This window comes from Siniperca chuatsi, linkage group LG15 (genome assembly GCF_020085105.1).
Source record: "Siniperca chuatsi isolate FFG_IHB_CAS linkage group LG15, ASM2008510v1, whole genome shotgun sequence".
Lineage (NCBI taxonomy): Eukaryota > Metazoa > Chordata > Actinopteri > Centrarchiformes > Sinipercidae > Siniperca > Siniperca chuatsi.
In genome coordinates, this window is record NC_058056.1 from 16,306,877 (window position 1) to 16,316,819 (window position 9,943).

The following is a 9,943-nucleotide window of genomic DNA, read 5'->3' on the forward strand; positions in this document are numbered from 1 at the left end:
TATATTTAGCATGCACTCTGCAGAATAACTGAAGTTACTCTGCAATATCATTTTTACAGCTGTCAGAGCTGTCAGATAAATGCAATGGATTAGAATGGATTGTTAGAGAAGAAGTGCTTGAAAAACCTTGACCTAGTAATTCAACATTACATTTGACATGACTTTCCACCACTGTTGCTTGTAAAGGTATCACAGTTTGAGCTTGATTCCTACATAGCACCTCCATGAAAACATTTCATACCGACCACAGTACTTATCCGTAGTCATTCTGCTCACTGCATCATGTTCATTCAGCCATTACTAGCAAAGGCATCAGGCAAAACAATATCAAAGTGCTCTCACATCCCGGAAGAATTCTTTCATCACAGAGATACTTTGTGTATCAGCTTTTAACTTTATCACAGGATGACGAGACTCCATCACAAATGAGTTGGCATTAAAGAACAAAGAGCTTAAAATTGGTTTGAGAATTGTTTTCTTGTGTTTGGTCAGTGCAGAGAGTTATAACATTAGTAACAAGTCCATATACAGCATTTATTTAAATTCCGCTCACTGCTTTCACTACAGTGAGAGGGATTTAAATGCTGCAGAGTTCTAAAATAAAGGAAATCAGGCTAAAGGTTTGGCACAAAAAAGGGTGCAAAATATGCCTCTGCACTGGTGCAAGCATGCATTTGCTTGCATATTGTTGGAAAAACAAACTAATTCAAGTCTAGCCTGTCCATCCATCTAAATGCATTTGTGGTGAGCAGTAAAGAGCAGTTTGACACAGCTTGACTTAGTTGGTCTTTCTTGATGGATGTCGGCAAGTGTTTTATCATCAATTGCACAAGAAGCATTAGCATGTGTGTGAACTCATCAGCATCAAGAGAACAAAACCAAAACTGAAATGAAAAAAGGCTCCATCTGATGCTGATAAAAGTTCTTCTTTCCCTTGAACTTACTATTAATGTCTCCCCACTTTTATGCATGAAAATGTGTCTGGCAAATAGATGAATTTAGATTTATGGTCCACTCAATTATGAGAAAACTCTTTAATCCAATAATCTATTAATATTTCATTCAAGCACATTCCTCTGGGCAATACAGTAAGCCACAGGAGGTTGAATAAAGTCTGAGGGTCATGATGATAATATCACATATACTGTATGCCAAGACCTTCTTAATAAAAGGTTGAGGGTCAAAGATGAACATAAGTGGCAGGTGACATTTCAACTCCCATTGGTTTGTTTAAATGACATTTCAACCACTGTGACGTTCCAAAATCAAGCTACTGTAGTGTCAAACACTGGCTCTAATACATCCAGACCAGGTCAGGACAGTATCTGGTACACCATCACAGAACAACCACCACTGCAGGAAATCTTACTGGTGAGTTTGTCTCATTTTGTAGTGTGTTAATTATGTGAGAGTTGTGATCTTTAAATCAGAATAAACTTCTATAAATGCAAAAAAAGTGAGCATAGTGTAATAATGTGTAAATTATAATTTTAGTTAATGCTTTATTTTACTTTATTTTATTTAACATTACCTAATAAGTTCTTGATTTTTGAATGGAAATAACTATGTAATGTGGTGCTAATTATAGAGAAAATATAGGGACAAACTTGGTAGATTCTAGGAATTCTAGGTAGACTCTAGGATGTGCTAGCTTAGCATTTCATTGGAATTAAATAACTTAAAGTTTACCAATTTTAACACTGTCTCTATTTTACTCAAGTTACATACATGTAGTTCTTTCCAGGAAACTATTAAGTAAATTATTAGGAAATAATCAGGAATTTACAGACCCTTAAAATAAATTGATAGATTGTAAGATTGTTTATTGTGACATCAAAAGCCAATTTTTCCTTTTCCTTCTTTCCTTCACACATCCTGGTGTATCACAGGGTCAACACTTGACATGAACTGATAATGGTCAAAATATGACATTTGTGTACATCAGTAAAGTGTCAGTAAAGAAGCAGATTTTTAAAAGTAAAGCACACAAAGACAGATCTGATTATAATCCTTGTCAGGTAGAGCTCATAGCTCCCCCTCCTACAGCAATCACAGCCATCTGGGCTGGAAAATAGATTGATGGCTACAGAGCATAAACAGCCCTGCTGGCAGCCAGCCACCAGCCATCAAGCTGAACTTGGTGAACAGAGATGATTCCTTCACTTTATACCTATAACCTCCCGCTTATTATCACTTCACAGCTTGTGGCCTAATTGACTTCAGGTGTACACGTATGTGGACTAAACTATAAATCATCAGTGGATATTATTCACTGAGACAGCATTATATTACACAGCCATTATCTGTATATCATATAAAGAAACTGTATTAGTTTTAGAGCCTTAACTTTTAACTATTCATCTTTTCACTACTCTCCTCTAGTTCTAAGATGTAGTTTGTCTGCGATGACTTATGTCAAGTACTCATATAAAATTCAAATGGAATAAATCATTTTCAGGCTGCTTTAAAATCTCAATTTTCTTTCCTTTGACTGATTTGTTTTCCACTGCTCTGCTCGCATTACTGTGTATTTATTTCTCATCCAGCCCTCAAGTAATAACAGCGAAGCCCTGCAGAAAACTATTCTTTTGTGTCTAGACAAGAACACTTACAAGCTGAGAGGATTGTAAAAGCTGCACCACATCTTTGTTAACATTTCAGGTGCATCACCATAGAGATTCTGCTGTACCACAACTGCGCAAGGTCACCTGTCTTACACCAGTGTGCTTGTGTGAGTGTGTGTGTGTCTAACTCTGCAGAGACTCTGAGACGGCACAAAAGAAGTAATCCACAGTTGGTTTGATGATAGTGTATTTGAAAAGCAGTGGATGAAAGTGTCGTGTTCAGGTCCTTCTATTATTTGGTTCTGTCACCACGTCAGAATTGTTGTTGTCCTTCAAGCTAGATTGCTTTTTCTTTGCTTATTGTTGCCAGTTGGTCTGTCGTCCTTCTGCCCTCTCCTACCTTCCCTCATCACTGATGAAATCATTCCTCATCTTTATGTCACCATGGTAACCATCAGTAATGATTGATTGCTATAGGTTTGCTGTGCATTTTCATAAGAAGGTTCACTTCTATTTTTCTTGAATTATCTGTATGCAACATGTTATTGTATTTCTGTCAGTGGCTCCTTTTTTGGTTCTCCAGAGCATGAATTCTTTTTTTTAGGGATACATGAGAGTGACAGATCAAATTGTTATGCTTTCCATTGTATCAGACTGTGTGGTTTCATCAAAGGGTCGCTACTCAAGGCCATGGTGACTCACAGCTTGAAAAATTTGCTCACATAGAAATGTAACCAAATATCTCAGTGTGAACCAAGAATTCATTCGTCCATTAGTACTTTCCGGGTTTTCTGTGTGTCTCATCCACAAGTCTTGTCTGTTCCTAATGAAGACGTAAATCTTTAAAAATATAATCTATACTTTTATTTTTAAAGCTGCTATAATCTTTATTTTTAAACTAACAATGGATCAAATGACTATGTGTAATGTGAACATGGTCGCTCATAGTGACAAACCCACAGAGAATTATCACACAACGGCTTAACATCTTTTAGCTCATTGTTTTGATTTCCGACCCGCAACTTTACTGTTTTGGTTTGCTCTCACCGCTCTCATAGTGTAATTTTTTTTAGCTGCAGTAGGCAGCTGTTTTCAGTGAAAAAGCTCTAAAAACCCACCAGACAAAGTTAGGACTAGATGGTGAACATACGGGAGCATTAACCAACTAAACAGCTAGATATATTTCTCATGAAGACCAAAACAGAGCTGAATGGAGGGTGAATACTGGACTAACATACACCAGGTGGACAAAAGCACGACTTTAAAATATTGCTCCATGTCTCACTGCTAACATGCATTCAGGAGTAAATTGTGTATTTGTTGAGGACTATTTTTAGCCACAGATGTGAGGCTGTAGTGAGCATTTATGGCAGCAGGATTCTGTATGTGGAATTCAGTCAAAATAAACTCACTATCCGTGTCCATCGTAATGAAGGAACATGGCACCCAGTGCAATGCTTGTTTTTGTTTTTTAAATTGGTTTTGGACAACAATGGAGCTCTATGGCCCAGAGGAATAAGCTAAATCAGGTTTTGGCTACACAGACAATACTTGTTAGTAGGATAAATTCATCATTCATATTTGTGTAACAAAAAAGCTAAATATCACCAGACTTATGCTTTAATCTTTGTTATAAGTCACAACACAATACTCTCCTCTCAAAAAGAGGAACATAAATACGCTGTAGTCCTGTTGTATCTGCAGGTTCTCAGGTTTGCTGCCGTCTCTTTTCAGATATGAATAATGTTAGGAGACATGTTATATCAGTTTTGGTTCAGCGGTTTAACCCAGTTTTGGGTTCACGAAGGTTCAACCCCCATCAGTCTCTCTCACATACATGTTCATGGATGAGGTCAAAGGTCATGACCCCCAGAGTCAGGAGTTCATTGTTAAGTTTTGATTGATTAATGATGTGTCACACAACAACACCTGTTCCTACACTGAAATCAGCATTTTATCAGTTTTATTTTCTGATTATTCCCAAATTCAAATTCACTGAATGTGTCTGTGCATTTCACAGTTTGCTTTGCCAAGTGTGTAAGTCTGTGTACGTGTGTGTTAACGTGTGAGAGAGTCTGTGATAGTAGGTCTGTGGCATCAGAGAAGGCATCTAAATTATTTCTTTGATGTATGAGCTCTGGGAGCTTGGGACAGACAGCCTGATATTACATTATTAAAGCCGTCAGGTTTTGGCTATAATCATTAGAAAAGGAATTCATGTGTCTTAATGCGTGTTATAAACATATTAGAAATGATTTGTTTTTCATCTCATCTTTGAGGTGTCACTACTGTCCAATCAGCCATCTTGCTCTGTTTTAGAACATTAGCACTGTTCACAGAATAAAGGCTAAAGTATGTCTTTCATTTTCATAGAATATCAGAGGTATAATAAGTTTATCTACAAAAAAGCTTCAAACGTTTCCTATCCTAGTCATGCTTTTATATGTTAGTGTGACTTTCTAGAGAGTTTTTTTGTGTTTGCAAAACACAAACCTACAGGGATGTCAACAGCATGACCTCCAAAAGGAGGACACCTATCTTTCAGTCCTGAAAAATAGCGGTGCAGAATAGTGGTGTTGAAAAGAGATAAATAACAGGGGAGTTGGACATGGAGTGGCAGGAGGTTGGAAGTAGTGGTGGAATGAAAGGTACAGTTTGAAAGCATCTCCGTTTTATTTTGTCTCTCTTTTGTTGTAAGCTGTTTACCTTGAAGCTGAAAGCAAACAAGATAATCGAGACAGCCTCCTAAGAATGCAGAAATGCAGGCAATTGTCAGAAAAACAAGACAACAAGGCTGTTCATTCCACATAGTATAAAGAACATGATTTTTTTCTGTTCTACAAGCTGTGACAGTAGCGGGGCTCAGAATGAGAAGTTTATCCTGAGGGTGGTGCTAGACTCTGGGATCAAATCAAAAGGGTTCATCTCCTTGGGAGCAGGAATGTGCCCTGTAAATGGCCATCTGTTAGTGTGAGAAAGTAGATGTTTTTACTAAGGGTGGAACGAGAGGAAAGGTAATGCAATGTCAGTAATGTAAATGATTCATCTTCAGGGGACCGTGAAGGTGCTTTGTAAATTTTATGGATATATGCTCCTCTACATGTTGATATTTCTTGTGTACAAGTGGAAACTTTGGCCTGTTGGTAGCACTATAGAGGAAATGTTAGAAGGCCTAAAGAATCATTAGGAGTCAGCCTCCAGGAAACACAAATAACCCTCCCAAATTTCAAGGCAATTCTGGCCAGTAGCTGTAGTAGTGTTTTGAACCAACATGCTGAACCAATTGACTAACTGAAATCATGATTGTTAGGCCTTGCTGCTAACAGTATAACATTAGATTTTACACTTATATTTATAAATGGAAACTTTGATTTGTGATTTTTTGGTGTAGTTGTAGAGATATTTGCTGTGCAACAAAGTGTTAGATGGACGTATGGTCCAGTAGATGCTACAATACATCTTTGAAAACAATGACATGCAAGACTTTTGTAAATAATGTACTTTTAATACAATAACACAAATCACGATGGTTCGGTTACTGATCACTGTCTACACACACATACACATAAAACATGTGCATCACAACAAAAAAGATGGCTGAGGTGCATATCATTCTTCTCTTTGCAATTCTTTCCTGACTTTGCACACATTTATGTTTAATAAGGGAAAACTAGCATGAAAATACTATAAAAATGCTATTGGAACAAAGCAGATATAAATAAAATAGTATATAATAGAAAGGCCCGACATCATGATCACACATCTGTTGGTAAAAAATAGATACAAAGCTGAGGGTCTTCACTGGACACATTTTGTGCTTTTTTAAAATCAAGCTGTTATTAAGCTATTTTTTGGAGGGATAATTAGTGATTACCCAAAAGCAGGAAACATTTTTCACTATAGGCTCCGTATCTGACACTGCTGCTTCCCATTTTAATCAGGCTGTGAACGTGTCCTGTGGTGAGTAACCCTGTCTTCACATCCTGTATGATGATTGTCTGATTGCTTAAGGCTGAACCTATGATAGTAATAAAATGGCTGTTGAGTGAGTCTTTGTGTGAATTACAGCTGCAGTAACTTGTATTTAAATCATTATTTTATACATTGTACATATAATTACATAGTTGTGTTGTCCCTGTCAAAATCTATATATTCAGTTTATCAATACTTATGGTTGAATGTATATATGGGCATCGAATTAAGTTACTTATAGCATGCTTGTAAAGTGTAAAATCAATACAGTGGTGTGGAGAGCATGCTAACATTGGTCTGTCTGATAAATGTTATTGATCGTTTGAATAAGCAATTGGTTGTGGAATAATAATTAGATTCATTTCTAAGTTGAAACACCACATCACTCAGGGTGTGTTTAATCTCCATCGAACATAATATCAAAACAAATTGACGGATTCTTATGAGAAGGATTAGCTTCTTATGACAGTATCTTCTACAAAATCTAATTAGACAAAAAGCAATTTCATGAGCACACATGCTCTCACTTCAACTGTTTGGTGTAATTCATGCATGCACGGATGTCACTTCTCAGCCTGAGAAATATGACCTCTGGGCCTGTAAGCAGCATGGTAGACATGCTGCAATTAAGACAGAAACTCGTTCATCCTAAGGACAAGATGCCCACACAGAAACAGAGCAATGTTGTCTACTCAGTTCAGTGCAGTGAGGAAAACTGCAAAGAACGGTACATAGGTGAGACTAAACAGCCACTTCACAAAAGACTTTATCAGCACAGATGACACGCTAACTCAGGATTGCAGATCGCTGTGCATTTGCATCTAAAAGCTACAAACCACACATTTGAAGACAGCGAGGTGAAGATTCTAAGTAGAGAGAAGAGTTGGTTTGAACGGGGTGTCAAGGAAGCCATTTTTGTGAAAAAAGAGAACCCCTCTTTGAACAGAAATGATGGTCTGAGATTCAATCTGCCCAACGTTTACCACAATGTATTAGCACCTTGGTCACGCCAATCATATGCTAATCAGGTACTGAACAGTGATGAGGGAGGTGCAGCCAGAAAACAATAGGCCTGATTACTGATTCATGGAAACAATTAGGTCAGTTTCAGGTGAAACTAGGCAGAGTAATCAACAGATACTCAGGTAGACTCCTTCCTGAGGGCAGGGCTTAAGTAACACAGAGTAGCTTAAATTTCTGAGTTCCCGGTCCATTTTTCACAATTGAGAATGACTTCCGGATGGGAGCCGAAACGTCTTGATTCTGAAAACAGTGTCCAGATGACTACGACTGAAACCTTTTCTACGATTTTGGAAAGTACACTTATTCGCTTTCCAGCCGAGAGTTAGATGAGAAGATTGATACCACTCTTATAACTGTATGGTAAAAAAAAACAAAAAAACAAAAAAAACATGTTATCTCGACAAACGAGATAACATGTTACTTAGTGAGCTAAATAGCTAAGAGCTTAGTGAGGTGCTTGTAGGCAGATTTTAGACAGAGCCAGGCTAGCTTTCCCATTTCCAGTCTTTTTGCTAAGCTAACCGACTGCTGGCTGTAGCCTTAAAGCTAGGGTATGTAATGTATTTCAGAAGCATTTTTTATTATACTTGTTGAAATTCTCTTTACATCCCAACAGCAATCAATAAATCAAATGCTCTGATAATTAAAAAAAAAAAATCTGGTATCTATGTCGCAGGCCTGTAATAAGCCCATCCAATATATTCTGCCGGAATTAAATGATTGGCTAACCTCCCTGCCTGTCTACCCACCTACCTGCGCGCACTCTGCTCATGCACTCAATGTGTTTTGGGGAGCGGCTTTGGAGGGAGGCCTGGATTTTTTCGGTTGGATACTTTCAAAATCTAGCTGTCTTTTGCTAGTTCTACAACGTTACCTACCCTAGCTTTAACGTACAGACAGTGACTCTCAACCAGAAAGTGACCCGAAGGTTAGATGAGAGGATCAACACCACTCTCATGGTTTCCAGTCTTTGCACTAATCTAAGCTAATCGGTAGCTTCATATTTACTGAAGGCCTACAGATATGAGAGTGGTATCAATCTTTCATCTAACTCTCAGCAAGAAAGAAAATAAATGTACTTCCCAAAAAGTCAAACTATTTGGTTACACTTTATTTGGATAGTCTACCTACAGAGTATTTGTAACATTTCAGCAGTTTATTAGTTGAGATCCAATTCAACAGTTTCACAAATAAAACCGTTTTCTTGGTTTGGTTAGGTTTAGGCACAAAAAAACATCTTGGTTAGGGTATGTGCATGAATTGTCACATATACTTTATTGATAATCTCTCTACAGACAAAGTGAAACAGTTGAATGTTACAGCTACTCTATAAACTATATGTAGGCGGATTATCCAAATAAAGTTACCAACTATTTAATATGAAAGTATTTAATGAAAGATTCCTCCAGAGGATTTCATGAAAACCTTATCACACTACAAGTTTCAGAGGAGGGCCGGCACGCATCAAAACTGGTTTCAGTTTGACATTTTGGGAAAAACACTTCAGTACAAGTATGAAGCAGTATGAAGCTACAGCCAGCAGTCGGTTAGCTTAGCTTAGCATAAAGACTGGAAACAGGGGGAAACAGCTAGCGAGTCTTTGTGCTTAACTAAGCTAACCAGCAGTTGGTTCCAGCTACATATTTACTGCGCAGACATGAGAGTCATATCAATCTTCTCATGTAACTGTTGGCAAGAATTGTAAATAAGCAAATTTACCAAAATGTTGAACCATTCCTTTAGCCCACTATTTGATATAAAAGATTATCCCAAAGGATTTTTTGAAAACATTGATACACAGAACAGTATCAGAAGAGGGGATGCATCAAAGTTTTTAAGCCTGCAACAGAGCAACCACGACAAAAACAACATACCACTGTGTCTGTTGTAGTACAATAAATCCAGTTGTGTCAGCTGGGGTTTAATTTTTTGAATGCTTAAGTATTATTCATGCACAACAGGTCACAGGAGTCTGAAAGGAATATTAAGTATGTTCATTATTCAACAGTAACTATGAATCCAAGAGAGCCGTGGCAATCACATTAGCTGATAAACAGAGGACAAGGAAGACGCCTACGAGTTCCCGTGGGAGAGCTTCCAATTAACACTCAAGCTTTCTCCCTGACATGTTGGCTGGCTCGAGAATGTGAAGAGATGGAAAGATAGGGAGAGAGTGCTCAGGCAGACACACGGAGGAGATACATAATTTGGTGAAAAATTCTCTGTGAGAATTATGGTATATAGGTACAAAATTAATGTACCAAAGACACTGTGAATTTAATCATTTCTTTGAAATAAACAAAAACTATTTACATGGTTTGATTAACATTGGTTGATGTTTTCTTTTCACTCTTTAGCCTTGCTCTCAGTCTGTCCACCACTTT